Source organism: Chrysochloris asiatica, unplaced genomic scaffold, assembly GCF_000296735.1.
Source record: "Chrysochloris asiatica unplaced genomic scaffold, ChrAsi1.0 scaffold00051, whole genome shotgun sequence".
Lineage (NCBI taxonomy): Eukaryota > Metazoa > Chordata > Mammalia > Afrosoricida > Chrysochloridae > Chrysochloris > Chrysochloris asiatica.
In genome coordinates this window covers 17,897,158-17,908,125 of record NW_006408569.1, presented here as the reverse complement: position 1 = coordinate 17,908,125, position 10,968 = coordinate 17,897,158, and positions in this window count along the sequence as shown.

The following is a 10,968-nucleotide window of genomic DNA, read 5'->3' as shown; positions in this document are numbered from 1 at the left end:
TGTGGGCCAAAAACTGGGGGGAGGAGGGGGAAGTGTAGGGGGAGGGTTTCTGGGACATACCCTTTGGGTGGTTGATGATGCATGGAGAGGATTGGAACCATGGCAGTGAGATGATATACGATGGAATGAATGTAAAACAAGTTATCCCATGTAAACTATCATATAAATCACAATAAAACATTAAAAAAAAAAGAATGAATGAACAGAGCATTGCTGAAATATTGCATCCTCCATGATGCCAACACTCTTTATACAAACAATTCTGGATTTGAAGTGAGAGGAACTCTCTTTTAAATAATTAGCTATTTGTCTATTTTCTGTGTAAAACATAACAAGCTAAACATGAAATCCAACACTTTTATATAAAGTGCTTTGAAATAGATATACAAAGTCATTTCAGATCTACTTTCTCCCATTAATCTAATTATGAGCAAGGGACTCAAGTGTCAGTTATCATGAGGATGGAGCAGAACTGGGCAGTGTTTCCTTCTTGTCTGCATAGGGTAATAGTGAGTGAGAACTAACTCGGTAGCACCTAACAACAATAGCATTACAAGCTGGGAATAATGTCTTCGTTCAAAAGAGGTAGACATAGCTATAGAAAATAAGGGATTAACCACAGCACTTGTGTTTTCTCATTCATGGCCAATCTACTTTCCAATATATAGTGCTACACATACACTTGCATCTTCTATTGTGTGTACACATACTTACTAGAGCAGCAGTTAAAATGGATTCAATCGGCAAATTAATCCAAACTAATTCTGCCTAACTTTGAATTTTCCTGTTATATGGGGAAAAAGATGTTACCTATTTACTCACCAGCTCTTCCTAAAAAAACTTATAAGTGGTCACTGTAAGTCAGAACTGACTCAATAGCACTTAAAAACAACAACACAATTGACTTTGACACCATTGACCTTTTTGTGCATCCCTGTCATTATCATCTCCATTATAACATTGGGAAAATAGAAAAGATAAGATCATGTATCATCCATGTATTGTTACCCCATGTAATTGCTGAGACTTCGTGCATAGTAGATTATCAATAAGTATTCCTTATTGAAGGATGACTGTAGCTCAAGTGCATACAAAAACAAAACAAAACAACAACAACAAAAATAGAACCGATGAGAGAACATTTCTTTTCTTGTTTACCAATGTAATAGCAACATTTACTGGTTATAATGTCAGCTCCCAAATGAAAAGCCTAAAGCAATGGGATTTCAATAATTATTCCTTGGTAGTCTACCTTTTCCTGTAGAAAGATGATTTGGATTTTGTGAAAACATGACATCTAATCTATTACAGAATCATTTAGTAAGTTTACATGCAAGAGAGCTATATTAAAGTTATTTACTACCTCAAGACACTGTTGGAAAGTACACACACTTGAAGATATTTTGTTTTGGGGTAAATAATGGAATGCATAATTGTAAAGATCAGTTAAAATAAAATTTATACACTTTGATATTTGATTAAATGTTCCATTAATCTTGTGCTTATGTATTGTATTGTGACAGAGAAATACAAATTTTCTATGCAAATTTCACCACCCAAAAATTCAAGTTAGCACTAAGAATTAATTGACACATCATTTGGATAATCTATCAACTTGGACAGACAAAAAATACACATGAAAGACTCTTATTTCAATCAAATTCATTTTCTTACGGAATTGCCTAAGGCCAAGAGTAGAAACAGTAGAATTCACTATTGCCTCAGTTGTGATGCTGACATTAAACATGAAAGAAAAGAATTCCATTCACATGAAAGAAAAGAATTCCATTTGATGAATGCTTGAACCATATTTTTATTAATGATGGGAAAGGGACACTTACCTATTAGTTTGTCGTAGTGTGATGGCTTGCATGTTGCTGTGATTCTGAAAGTTATGCGACAGGTATTTTAAATACCAGCAGGCCATCCATAGTGGACAAGTTTCAGCTGAGCTTCCAGATGAAGACAGTCTAAGGAGAAGGAGAGATGGACTATTTACTAATATTTAGTCACTGAAAATCTTATGAATAGCAGTGGAGCACAGTCAGCATCAGAATATTGAATGCTAAAATATGATGAAGAGTACAGAATATTGTAAGATATAGTGCTGTAAGATCAGCCCCTCAGGTTTGAAGGCAATCAAAATACGACTGGGGAAGAGGTGCCTCCTTAATATAGAGTTGACCATGGTGACGTGAATGCAGTAAACCTTTCCAACCTTCATTTGCTGATGAAGGACAACTAAAACAAAGAGAAATTGCTGTAAACATCCTTTAATAATTAGCCATGGACTGCATGAAGTATGAATCCAGTAAAATTTGAAATTGTTAAAAATTAATTAGAACACATAGTCATCGATATCCTAGGCATTAGTGAGCTTAAATGGATTGGCACTGAACATTTTAAATCTAACAACTACATGGTTTGTTATGCCAGGAATGACAAATTGAGGATGGAGGTATGTTCATCATCAAAAATATCATATCAAGATCTGTCTTAAATACTGTCTGTGATAGGATAATATGCATGTGCCTACAAGTAAGACCAGTTTAATCTATAATGCAAATTTACACACCTACCAGAAATGCCAGTGATGCTAAAATTGAAGAATTCTTCCAACTCTCTCAGTCTGAAATTGATAAAAGCATGCAATCAGGATGTATTTATAACTACTGGTGATTGGAATGAAAAGGTTGTAAGAAAAGAAGGATGACTAATTGAAAAATATAATCTTGTTGATAGAAACGATGATGAAGACCACATGAATGAATTTTGTAAGACCAATTACTTCTTAGTTGCAAATATCTTTTTTAAACAACATAAAAGAAGATTGTACACGTGGACCTCACCAACTGGAATACACAGAAATTAAACTGACTCTATCTGTGGAAAGAGACAGTACAAAAGTCCTTATTAACAGCCCAAACAAAGCCTTATGCACACTGTGAAACAGACCATCTCTTGCTCATATGCAAGTTGAAGGTGAAGCAGAAGAAAATTTTAAAAAGTCCACAAGAGCCAAAATACGACTTAAAACATATTCTTGTTTAATTTAGAGATCATCTCAAGAACAGATATGATATGTTATTGTTGTTAGGTGCTATCGAGTTGGTACCAACTCATAGTGTGCAGAATGAAACACTGCCAGATCATGGGCAAACATCACTATTATTACCATGCTTGAGCCCAATGACGCTGCCATTTTGCCAATCCATCTCACTGAGGGTCTTTCTCTTTTTCTCTGACACTCAATTCTACCAAATGTGATATCGTTCTCCAGGGACTGGTCCCTCTTGACAATATGTCCGAAGTGTGAGAGACAAAGTTTGGCCATCCTGGCCTCCAAGGAGCACTCTGGCTGCACTTCTTCCAACACAGATCTGTTGGTTCTTTTGGCAGCCCATGGTACTTTCAATATTCTCCTCCAACACCATAACTCAAAAGCATCAATTCTTCTATGGTCTTCCTTATTCACTGGTCCAGCTTTCACATGCATATGAGGTTATTGAAAATACCACCGCTTCGGTCAGGCACACCTTAGTCCTCAAGCTGACATCTTTGTTCTTCAACACTTTAAAAAGTTATTGTGCAGCAGATTTGCCCAATGGAATATGTCATTTGATTTCTTGACTGTTACTTCCATGAGTGTTGATAGCTGATCCAAGAAGAATTGCAGTTCAGGACTGGAGGTCTCTGGGGCCATCAAATTTACAAACCTACCAGAAATGCCAGTGATACTAAAATTGAAGAATTCTTCCAACTCCCTCAGTCTGAAATTGATAAAAACATGTAATCAGGATGTATTTATAACTACTGGTGATTGGAATGAAAAGGTAGGAAGAAAAGAAGAAGGATGAGCAATTGAAAAGGAGTCGTGTGTGGAACCCTATCCAGAAAAGCAGTGACTCCAGAGATGGATGCAGTAATGATGACATGGAGAGATGGACCCGCTGGGGACTCTGGACTCAGGGAGGGAGAGAGGCTCTTTGCTGGCTGCCAGGGGACAGACTTGTGGGGTGTACCCTTTGGTTGTTTGATGATGCAAGAGGGGATTGTAATAATTGTAGGGAAATGAAACACAATAAGATGAATGTAAAGCTAAATATTTTCCCATGTAAACTATCACATAATTCACAATAAAAAGTGAAAGAAAAAAAAAAGTCAAATACATAAAAACTGAACAATACCTTACTAAAAAGCAACTGGTAGTAGAAGACATTAAACATGAACTCAAACAATTCCTAAAAACAAATGAGAAGGAAAATGCAATATACCAAAGTCATTGTGACACAGCAAAAGTGGTGCTAAGAGGACAATTTATTTTAAAAATGCACACATCCAAATAGAAGAAAGAACCAAAATTAATACAGCATCTTCAACAATTCGAAATAGACCAACAAAGGGAACATACAGTGACAAAAAACAAAGAAATAATAAAGATTAGAGCAGAAATAAATGAGATAGAAAAGAGAAAAACTATAGAAAAAAATCAACAGGACAAGAATCTGGCTCTTTAAAATGATTAATAAATTGACAAATGATTTGCAAACCTAACAAAAGAAAAGAGAGAAAAAACACAAATAACATTCATTAGAAACCACATGAGTGATGTCACAATGGAACCAAAGTAAATAAAAAGATAACAATAGAATACTATGAAGAGTTGTACTCTAACAAATTTGAAATTTTAGAAGAGGTGGATACATTTTTAGAAAAAGACGACCTACCTAAACTTACAGAGTGATGTAGAAAACTTGAACAGACACATAATAAAAAAATAAATTGATCAGGTAGTCAAAAACTCCCAAGCAAAAGAAGTCCTAGTCCAGATGGCTTCACTGGAGAGTTTTACCAAACATTCAGGGAAGAGTTGTGACCAGTTCTACTCAATTTTTTCCAGAATATAGAGAAGAATGGAAAACTTCCTAATACATTTTATAAATCAGGCATAACCCTTGTACCAATACCAGGGAAAGATGTCACTAAGAAAGAAAATTAAAGACTAATATCCCTCATTAACATAGATGCAGAAATTTTCCACAAAATACTATCCAACAGAATCCAACAGCAGATTAAAAAAAAAAAAAATACATCATGACCTAATGGGATTCATACTAGGGAAGCATGGTTGGGTCAATATTAGAAAAACAATCAATTGAATCCACCATATAAATAAGAATAAGGAAAAGAAAAAAACCACATGATCATATCGATTGATGCAGAAAAGGCATTTGACAAAATCAAAATCCATTCCTGATATAAACCCTCAACAAGATGGGAATTGAAGGAAAATCCCTCAACATAATCAACAGCCAACATTACTCTCAATGGAGAGAAATTGAAAGCCTTCCCTTTGCGAACAGGACCCAGAAAAGGATGTCTCTTGTTACCACTCTTATTCAATATTGTGTTGGAAGTTTTAGCCAGAACGATATGGAAAGATAGAGAAATTAAAGGCATCCAAATTGGCAAAGAGGACTTTAAAATCTTTCTATCTGCCGACGATATGATCCTATCCATAGAAAACCCCCAAAACTCAGTAAATAAAAGTACTACACCTCATTGGAAGACTCAACAAAGTGGCAGGGTATCAGATGGACAATAAAAATCAGTTAAATCCCTCTAGAATTATAATACAATGCTGAAAAGGACATTAGGAAAGCAATACCATTTACAATAACAGCCCAACAGATGAAGTATCTAGGATTAAATGTAACCAGAGAAACAAATGACCTATATAAAGAAAAGTTTGAAACACTATTACAATAAATTAAAAGAGACTTACAAAAGTTGAAAATATACCATGCTCTTGGATAAGAAGACTTAACATTGTGAAAATGTCAATACTGCCCAAAGCAATCTACACATATAATATAATCCCAATCCAGATTCCAACACCATTCTTCAAAAAGGTGGGGACAAAAATTTACAAACTTTATAGGAAAGGAAAGAGACTAAGGATCTTTAGCACTGCTAAAGAAGAAGAAGAAAGTTGGAAGTTATTCACTTCCTGATTTCAAAATTTACTACATGTCTGAAGTGGTCAAAACAGCTTGGTACTGGAATAATGAAAGATACATTGATCAGTGGAACAGAATGAAGAATCCAGAGTTTATCCCATCCACATAGAGCCAACTGATTTTCTACAAAGTACCTAAGTATATTGCATGGGGAGGAGATAGTCTCATTAGCAGATGGTGCTGTCAGAATTGGGAAGCAAGATTGAAAAAGACCTTTACCTCCCTCCACAAAAAACAACTCAACATGGTTTAAAGACCTAAATGTGAATCCCAAAATTATGAACGTCATCAATGAAACAAATAGGGACAAATTTGATGGCTCTAAAACAGCACACACACTGACTACCAAAAATTATAAAAACTGCACAAATAAAAGAAGACAAAGTAGATGATTGGGACGTACTAAAAATTAAAAATTTATGTGCATCAAAAGATTCACACAAAAAGTAAAAAGGGAGCCCACAGAATGGGAAAAAATCTTTTGTAATGATGCATCAGACAAGGGATTAATTTCTAAAATGTATGGGAAATTACAACACCTCTACAAGAAAAAGAAAAATAACCCAGTTGAAAATGGGAACAGGACACGAACAGACATTCACCAAGGAAGAGATTCAGACAGTCAACAAACATATGAATAAATGTTCAAAACAACAATGAGCTATCATCTTACACCAGCAATAACAGTGAAGTTCAAAAGAGTTGTTAAGTACCGTGGAGTCAGTTCCGACTCATAGTGACCCTGCACAGCGTTTCCAAAGCTGCAAATCTTTATAGGAGCAGAAAGCCTTGCCTTTCTTGTGCGGAACAGCTGGTAGTTTTGAACAGCTGACCTTGAGGTTAGCAGCCTGATTCGTAACCACTATGCTACCAGAGCAAAAAAAGTAGAGGACAATAAGTGCTGGCGAAGATGTGGAGAGACTGGGACCCTCCTACATTGCTCATGGAATTGTAAAATGACCTAACCACTCTGGAAAACTGTATGACGTGTCCTCAGAAAGTAAGAAATAGAAATACTTTATGATCCAGAAATCCCTTTGCTAGATATTTATCCACAAGAAATGCTAGTAGACATATGTACTCCAATGTTCACAGCACCACTATACACAGTAGCAAAAACATGGAGACAGCCTAAGTGCCCATCAGTGAAAGAATGGATAAACAAACTTTTGTATATACACTCAATGGAATATTATACTACCCTGAAGAATAATAAGGAAGCTATAAGCCACCACATAGCATGGATGAACCTTGAGGACAGTATGCTGGGTGAAATTAGTCCATTACTAAAGGTGGAATATAGCATAAGACAATTATTGCAAAAGTGTAAGAAAATATACCAACACTAAAAGAAAGAAAAATGCAAAAAGGAAAATTTATATGTTGGTTACTGGCTGGGTTTGGGATATAGGGTAGGGAAGGGAAGGTAGGTACAGGGTAGGGGATAGACAAATCACAGTCTGGGTATTGGAGTAGGCAATACACAAGAAGGGGGAGGGGGAAAGGTGAACAAGGTAGATAGCATACCTAGGCAGGCTTGCATGGGCTCAATGGCACAGAGGTACATATTAATGCATGCTCAACCTTAGAACAACAGGGCTCTGTGATACAGGGATTGAGGCATAGTCTGAATGGGTAAAAGAAGGGAAATAATGTTAGGTTGCTTGACAATCTTATGAATATGTGTTTCCCTTGCCTACTATTATAAAACTGATACTTGAGTGGGATAAGAATGAATATCAGGAAACATGATTACAGAAAACTTGTAAGCCTGTCTTCAGCCTATAACGCATTGGAATACCTAAACAGGGTTCTAAAACTTGCCCTGTGAAATAGGCCTCTTGCGGAGGCTTTGCACTATATAGGATTTTAGGTGGAATCCTGAGCCCCATCCAGAACCTTCTGAGGTGGGACATTCCCACTTGAAAGGACAAGCAGACCAGCCTGGAACAGCTAGAGCGAAAGATGATACATCTTCAAAGAAAGATCAGCAGAAAACAAAAAACAAAAATAGAATTATAATTGGCTGGCGTGGCACTGTGGGTTAGTGCGCCAGACTGCAAAGCCGTTTGAACTGCAAGGTTGGCAGTTCAAGCTCACCAGCGTCTCCTTGGAAACCCCATACAGGTTAACTATGGGTTGGAAACGACTCAACAGCAATTAACAACAACAACAACAACAAATACAAGAATAAGCAAGTTGTTGGCCAGGAAGCCAAAAAGGCATGCAATTAAGTCCCTTAAGAACTAACCCCGCTCTAAGACTGAAACTCAAAAGGAACACATGATCAAGTATATAAGCTTGCTGGTGACCACATTGATCTACTGGTTAGTGGTAGAGGGGGAAAGGCAGCAATGAAGAAATGTGCTGAATTCAAGCACCATCCATAGACTCCTGTTGATCTGGAAATGAGGGAGAGAAGAGGAAGGGAAGGGCTGATTGATCCTAAGTGTGGTGAGATCTGGGGACACCTGAACCACCAATGGGCAAAATTCTGCAAGCCTGCCTCCTGGCCACCAACCCTCAGTCCCTCACTTTTCATGAATCTAGAGTCCTCAAGTGCTCCCTCTTCAGAAATTAACCCAACCACATACAGAATTGAGAATCCAGAAATTAACCCAACGACATACAGCCAAATGATTTTCAACAAAGTGCCTAGGCATATTGCATGTAGAGGAGACAGTCTCTTTAACAAATGGTGTTGGCAGAAATGGAAAGCGATATGGAAAAGACTGAAAGAAGACCTTTGCCTCATGCCCTATACAAAAATGAACTCAGCATGGATTAAACAACTAAATGTGATTCCAAAATTATGAAGGTCATCAATGAAAAAAATAGGAAAAAATGTGAGGGTGCTAATTCAGGGCATATAAAGACTACCAAACGTTTTAAAAAGCACACAGATGAGTGGGACATACTACAAATTAAAAACTTATGTGCATCAATAGACTTCACCAAAAGAGTAAAAAGGAAACCCACAGAATAGGAAAAAATCTTTTGTAATGACACATCTTATATGGGACTTATTTCTAAAATATATAGGAAACTACAACACCTCTACAACAAAAAGACAAATAACCCAATTAAAAAATGGGCACAGGACATGAACAGACATTTCGCCAAGAGGGAGATCCGGGCAGCCAACAAACATATAAAGAAATGTTCACTATCACTAGCCATCAGAGAAATGCAAATCAAAACTATGAGATATCATCCCACACCAGCAATAACAGCAAAGATCAAAAAAGCAGAGGACAACAAATGCTGGCGAGGACACAGAAAGATTGAGACCCTCCTACATTGTTGGTGGGAATGGAAAATGGTCTAACCACTCTGGAAATCAATATGGCATTTCCTCAGAAGGTTAGAAATAGAAATATCAAATAGAGGAATTGCTGCGTCATATGATAGTATGACCCAGCAATTCCTCTACTTGGTATTTACCCACAAGGAATACGAGCCAATGTTCATAGCAGCTCTATTTACAATAGCAAAAAAATAGAGACAACCAAAATGCCCATCAATTGAAGAATGGATAAACAAACTGTGGTACATACACACAGTGGAATACTATGCTACCTTGAAGAACAACAAGGAAGCTACAAGCCATCGTATAAAATGGATGAACCTTGAGGACATTTTGCTAAGTGAAATTAGTCAGTCACAAAAGGAGAAATACTGCATAAGACCATTTTTGTAAAAGACTAAGGAAAAGAACCCATCCAAAAGGGGCGAAAAAAAAAAATATATGTAAGTGCTGATCACCAGTATGTATGGAATGAGAGGTGGAGAAGGAGGGAGGGGAGGAAAGAGCACAGGTAAGGAATACAGGAGAGCCTGGGAGTGTGGGGTAGAGGGAAGGCTGGCAATACACAAGAAGGAGGAGGAGAAAAAGAAGAACAAGGTGGACGGGAAACAGTTGGGGAGGTTCCCATGAGCTAGGTGGGACAGAGGTAAATGACTGACGAGGTATGCACAACCCTTGAATAACAGGGCTTCAGGGTATAAGGATTGAGGAATGACTTGAAAGGAGGGAAAGAGGGAAATAATGTTAGGATACTTGGCTGTCTTTTTGAATCTTCATCTCCCTTGCCTACCATTGTGAAATAGACACTTGGGGGAGGGGGAGCCAGAAGCATCACAACAGAACATATGGGCCCATCTCCAGCCTGTAACTAACTGGAATTACTTGGGGGAGGGGTCTGGAAACTGCCCAGACCCAAAATGGTGGGATGGGGCAATGATGGCATGGACAGATGTAGTGGCTGGGGACACAGGACTCAGGGAGGGAGAGGAGTTGTTTGCTGACAACCGGGTCGGTGGGGTGTATCCTTTGGTTATTTGATTATGCACAGAGGGGATTTTAGTCATTGCAATGAAATGAAACATGATAGGATGAATGTGAAGCTGAAGTGAGACGGAGGCAAATAAGGATGACTGCAAAACCTTGGAACAATAGGGCTCTGGGATACAGAGATTGAGCCATGGTTTGAATGGAGAAAAGGAGAGAAATAATTTAAGATGCTTGGCTGTCTGTTGAATCTTGGTTTTCCTGGCATATAGCTATAAAATAGTCACTGGAGGGGAAGAGAAAAGAATAGCCAGAAATACCACCATAGAAAGCTTGTAAGTCCTTCTTTTGCCTATAACTGATTGGAATACCTAAAACGGGGCTACAACATGCCCAGTGTAAGAGCCTTGCTGCGGAGCCTCTGCATTACACAAGACCACAGGTGGAATCCTGAGCAGCATCCAGAATCTTCTGAGGGGAAATTTCCACTTGAAAGGACAAGCAGACCAGCCTGGAATAGCCAGAAGATACTTCCTGAAAGACTGACAGGAAAACTACAAAACAATATAGGCAAGCCGACTGATCACTACAAGAACAAACAAGTGGCTCACCCAGGAGACATCAAGGTAAGTGGTCAGGTCCCCCTCAGGGCAAACC